Source organism: Salmo salar, chromosome 06, assembly GCF_965601325.2.
Source record: "Salmo salar chromosome 06, fSalSal1, whole genome shotgun sequence".
Classification (NCBI taxonomy): domain Eukaryota; kingdom Metazoa; phylum Chordata; class Actinopteri; order Salmoniformes; family Salmonidae; genus Salmo; species Salmo salar.
In genome coordinates this window covers 26,038,663-26,044,662 of record NC_138296.1, presented here as the reverse complement: position 1 = coordinate 26,044,662, position 6,000 = coordinate 26,038,663, and positions in this window count along the sequence as shown.

Sequence of the window (6,000 nt, the reverse complement as noted above, 5' to 3'; positions counted from 1 at the left end):
TTACACAGTAAGGGGGAAACTCACCTCATCCACCACCAATGTGTGGCACCCACCTGGGTGATGCAGGCAACCATTTTTTGTGCCAGAATGCTCACCACACATCAGCTAGCATAGAATGAGCTCCAGGAACCAGAGGGCCTGGCCTAGGGAGCTACCCAGGAGAGAGCTCTCCAATGTAGGCAAAGGGGAGACAATGAGAGGCATTGTCTGACTGGCTGGGTAATATTACATTTCCTTACATTCCTTACATTACAACGGAACGATTTGATTAGTGTAATGTTAGCTAGTTAGCTACATAGTTGTCTTTGCATCAAGGATAAAGGTGTAGCTAAAGGTGTAGGTGTAGCGTTGAGAAACTAACTTTGAGATACTAACAAGGTTAGCTAGCCAGCTAGCCAGCTGTATTTGTTCGTTCGCGCCGTTTTCCAAACGGCGTCAACATCACAACACCACAGCCACTGCTAGCTAGCCAACTTTACCAACTAGCGGTACTGTAGAAACTAAATACATTACAACGGAACGATTTGATTAGTGTAACGTTAGCTAGCTACATAGTTGTCTTTGTGTCAAAGATAAAGGTAAACGCAGCCACTGCTAGCTAGCCAACTCTACCAGCTACCAGCTAGCAGTACTGTATCATTTTTAGTCAATCAGATTTTTGCAACGTAAGCTTTCGAGTTGTGTAGTCCACTTGTGTAGCTAGCAGGACTGACTTTCTGTTAGCTAGCCAACGTTTAATTACTTCTGCGTTATGAAAGGAACTAGACACGGATACGAATGATCCATTGGTAGTTTGTTGTAACCAAGTATTGGTGCTAACCGTGTGTTATTGGATGCTAGCATGCTAGTTAGCTACGGCATCATAAGACACGGTGCACTGGGTGGGTTTCACGGAAGAATACTGTACCAAGTTATCTAGCTGAATAAACTAAGTTTGAGCCTATTCCTGGAAACATTGAACCACTGTAGTTTACATCAATTATAATTTCTAAGTGGAAGTTGGAATAGTTATATTTGAGTGTTTCAGCGAATGGTTAGTGAGGGAGGCCCTGCTCTCTCGCTTCCCCAGTTGTTTAGTTAATTTTCTTTCCAATCTCCTTTGCATTAGCGTAGCCTCTCCTGTAGCCTGTCAACTATGTGTCTGTCTATCCCTGTTCTCTCCTCTCTGCACAGGCCACACAAACGCATCACACTGCATGGCCGCTGCCACTCTAACCTGGTGGTCCCAGCGCGCACGACCCACGTGGAGTTCCAGGTCTCCGGCAGCCTCTGGAACTGCCGGTCTGCGGCCAACAAGGCAGCGTTCATCTCAGCCTATGCTAGCCTCCAGTCCCTCGACTTCTTGGCGCTGACGGAAACATGGCTTACCACAGAAAACACTGCTACTCCTACTGCTCTCTCCTCGTCTGACCACGTGTTCTCGCATACCCCGAGAGCATCTGGTCAGCGGGGTGGCGGGACTGGAATCCTCATCTCTCCCAAGTGGACATTCTCTCTTTCTCCCCTGACCCATCTGTCTATCTCCTCCTTTGAATTCCATGCTGTCACAGTCACTAGCCCATTCAAGCATAACATCCTTATCATTTATCGCCCTCCAGGTTCCCTTGGAGAGTTCATCAATGAGCTTGACGCCTTGATAAGTTCCTTTCCTGAGGATGGCTCACCCCTCACAATTCTGGGTGACTTTAACCTCCCTACGTCTACCTTTGACTCATTTCTCTCTGCCTCCTTCTTTCCACTCCTCTCCTCTTTTGGCCTCACCCTCTCACCGTCCCCCCCTACTCACAAGGCAGGCAATACGCTTGACCTCATCTTTACTAGATGCTGTTCTTCTACTAATCTCACTGCAACTGCCCTCCAAGTCTCCGACCACTACCTTGTATCCTTTTCCCTCTCGCTCTCATCCAACACTTCTCACTCTGCCCCTACTCAGATGGTATTGCGCTATCGCAACCTTCTCTCTCTCTCCTGCTACTCTCTCCTCTTCCATCCTATCATCTCTTCCCTCTGCTCAATCCTTCTCCAACCAATCTCCTGATTCTGCCTCCTCAACCCTCCTCTCCTCCCTTTCTGCATCCTTTGACTCTCTATGTCCCCTATCCTCCCGGCCGGCTCGGTCCTCCCCTCCTGCTCCGTGGCTTGACGACTCATTGCGAGCTCACAGAACAGGGCTCCGAGCAGCCGAGCGGAAATGGAGGAAAACTAGCCTCCCTGCGGACCTGGCATCTTTTCACTCCCTCCTCTCCACATTTTCTTCCTCTGTTTCTGCTGCTAAAGCCACTTTCTACCACTCTAAATTCCAAGCATCTGCCTCTAACCCTAGGAAGCTCTTTGCCACCTTCTCCTCCCTCCTGAATCCCTGATTTACCATTTCGGATAGTGTCTGGGACGCACGAACAAAACGCCGCTATTCGGATATAACGATGGATTATTTTGGACCAAACCAACATTTGTTATTGAAGTAGCAGTCCTGGGAGTGCATTCTGACGAAGACAACAAAAGGTAATCAAACTTTTATAATAGTAAATCTGATTTTGGTGAAGGCTAAACTTGCCGGGTGTCTAAATAGCTAGCCCGTGATGGCTGGGCTATGTACTTAGAATATTGCAAAATGTGCTTTCACCAAAAAGCTATTTTAAAATCGGACATATCGAGTGCATAGAGGAGTTCTGTATCTATAATTCTTAAAATAATTGTTATGCTTTTTGTGAACGTTTATCGTGAGTAATTTAGTAAATTGTTAGTAAATTCCCCGGAGGTTTGCGGGGGGGTATGCTAGTTCTGAACGTCACATGCTAATGTAAAAAGCTGTTTTTTGATATAAATATGAACTTGATTGAACAAAACATGCATGTATTGTATAACATAATGTCCTAGGTGTGTCATCTGATGAAGATCATGAAAGGTTAGTGCTGCATTTAGCTGTCTTCTGGGTTTTTGTGACATTATATGCTAGCTTGAAAAATGGGTGTCTGATTATTTCTGGCTGGGTACTTTGCTGACATAATCTAATGTTTTGCTTTCGCTGTAAAGCCTTTTTGAAATCGGACAGTGTGGTTAGGTAAAGGAGAGTCTTGTCTTTAAAATGCTGTGAAATAGTCATATGTTTGAAAAATTGAAGTTTTTGTATTTTTGAGGAATTTGTAATTCGCGCCACGCCTATCATTGGATATTGGAGCAGGTGTTCCGCTAGCGGAACGTCTAGATGTAAGAGTTTAAGTCAAACGACACCGCTGGTCCTGCTCACATTGCCCTACCCTATGCTTTGACCTCTTTCTCCCCTCTCGCTCCAGATGAAATCTTGCGACTTGTGACGGCCGGCCGCCCAACAACCTGCTCGCTTGACCCTATCCCCTCCTCTCTTCTCCAGACCATTTCCGGAGACCTTCTCCCTTACCTCACCTCGCTCATCAACTCATCCTTGACCGCTGGCTACGTCCCTTCCGTCTTCAAGAAAGCGAGAGTTGCATCCCTTCTCAAAAAACCTACACTCGATCCCTCCGATGTCAACAACTACAGACCAGTATCCCTTCTTTCTTTCCTCTCCAAAACTCTTGAGCGTGCCGTCCTTGGCCAGCTCTCTTGCTATCTCTCTCAGAATGACCTTCTTGATCCAAATCAGTCAGGTTTCAAGACTGGTCATTCAACTGAGACTGCTCTTCTCTGTGTCACGGAGGCTCTCCGCACTGCTAAAGCTAACGCTCTGTCCTCTGCTCTCATCCTAGACCTAACTGCTGCCTTTGATACTGTGAACCATCAGATTCTGCTCTCCACCCTCTCCGAGTTGGGCATCTCCGGCGCGGCTCACTCTTGGATTGCGTCCTACCTGACAGGTCGCTCCTACCAGGTGGCATGGCGAGAATCCGTCTCCGCACCACGTGCTCTCACCACTGGTGTCCCCCAGGGCTCAGTTCTAGGCCCTCTCCTATTCTCGCTATACACCAAGTCACTTGGCTCTGTCATATCCTCACATCGTCTCTCCTATCATTGCTACGCAGACGACACACAATTAATCTTCTCCTTTCCCCCTTCCGATAACCAGGTGGCGAATCGCATCTCTGCATGTCTGGCAGACATATCAGTGTGGATGACGGATCACCACCTCAAGCTAAACCTCGGCAAGACGGAGCTGCTCTTCCTCCCGGGGAAGGACTGCCCGTTCCATGATCTCGCCATCACGGTTGACAACTCCATTGTGTCCTCCTCCCAGAGTGCTAAGAGCCTTGGCGTGACCCTGGACAACACCCTGTCGTTCTCCGCTAACATCAAGGCGGTGACCCGATCCTGTAGGTTCATGCTCTACAACATTCGCAGAGTACGACCCTGCCTCACACAGGAAGCGGCGCAGGTCCTAATCCAGGCACTTGTCATCTCCCGTCTGGATTACTGCAACTCGCTGTTGGCGGGGCTCCCTGCCTGTGCCATCAAACCCCTACAACTCATCCAGAACGCCGCAGCCCGTCTGGTGTTCAACCTTCCCAAGTTCTCTCACGTCACCCCGCTCCTCCGCACACTCCACTGGCTTCCAGTTGAAGCTCGCATCTGCTACAAGACCATGGTGCTTGCCTACGGAGCTGTGAGGGGAACGGCACCTCCGTACCTTCAGGCTCTGATCAGTCCCTACACCCAAAGAAGGGCACTGCGTTCATCCACCTCTGGCCTGCTCGCCTCCCTACCTCTGCGGAAGCACAGTTCCCGCTCAGCCCAGTCAAAACTGTTCGCTGCTCTAGCACCCCAATGGTGGAACAAGCTCCCTCACGACGCCAGGACAGCGGAGTCAATCACCACCTTCCGGAGACACCTGAAACCCCACCTCTTTAAGGAATACCTGTGATAGGATTAAGTAATCCTTCTATCATATAGATGTACTATTGTATAGTGGTTGTTCCACTGGACATACATAAGGTGAATGCACCAATTTGTAAGTCGCTCTGGATAAGAGCGTCTGCTAAATGACGTAAATGTAAATGTATGTGGGCAAGAGTGGAGAGATATGCAAGAACAATGGCACTGTTGCTGCAATCTGGATCATGCAATGCCTTCAGAAAGTATTTATACCCCTTGACTTATTCCACATTGTATTGTGTTACAGCCTGAATTCAAAATAGATTATAAATATAGTTTTTTTTTATCTCACCCATCTACACACAATACCCCATAGTGACATAGTGAAAACATATTTTTATAAATGTTTGCAAATAGTTACATAAGTATTCACACCCCTGAGTCAATACATGCTAGAATCACCTTTGGCAGCGATTACAGCTGTGAGTCTTTCTGGGTAAGTCTCTAAGAGCTTTGCACACCTGGATTGTACAATATTTGTATATTATTATTTTTTAATTCTTCAAGTTCTGTCAAGTTGGTTGTTGATCATTGCTAGACAGCCCTTTCAAGTCTTGCCATAGATTTTCAAGCTGATTTAAGTCAAAACTCTAACTTGGCTACAATGTTGTCTTGGTAAGCAACTATATTTGGCCTTGTGTTTTAGGTTATTGTCCTGCTGAAAGGTGGATTTGTCTCCCAGTGTCTATTAGAAAGCAGACTGAACCAGGTTTTCCTCTAGGATTTTGCCTGTGCTTAGCTCTATTCCATTTATTTTTATCCTAAGAAACTCCCTAGTCTTTGCCGTTGACAAGCATACCCATAACATGATGCAGCCACCACCATGCTTGAAAATATGATGTGAGCTCAGTGATGTGTTGTGTTGGATTTGCCCCAAACATAACACTTTGTATTTAGGACAAAAAGTTAATTTCTTTGCCACATTTTTTGCAGTTTTACTTTAGTGCCCTGTTGCAAACAGGATGCATGTTTTAGAATATTTTTATTGTGTACAGGCTTCCTTCTTTTCACTCTGTAGTATTGTGGAGTTACTACATTGTTGTTAATCCATCCTCAGTTTTCTCTTATCACAGCCATTAAACTCTGTAACTGTTTTAAAGTACCATTATGGTGAAATCCCTGAGCGGTTTCCTTCCTCTCCGGCAACTGAGTTAG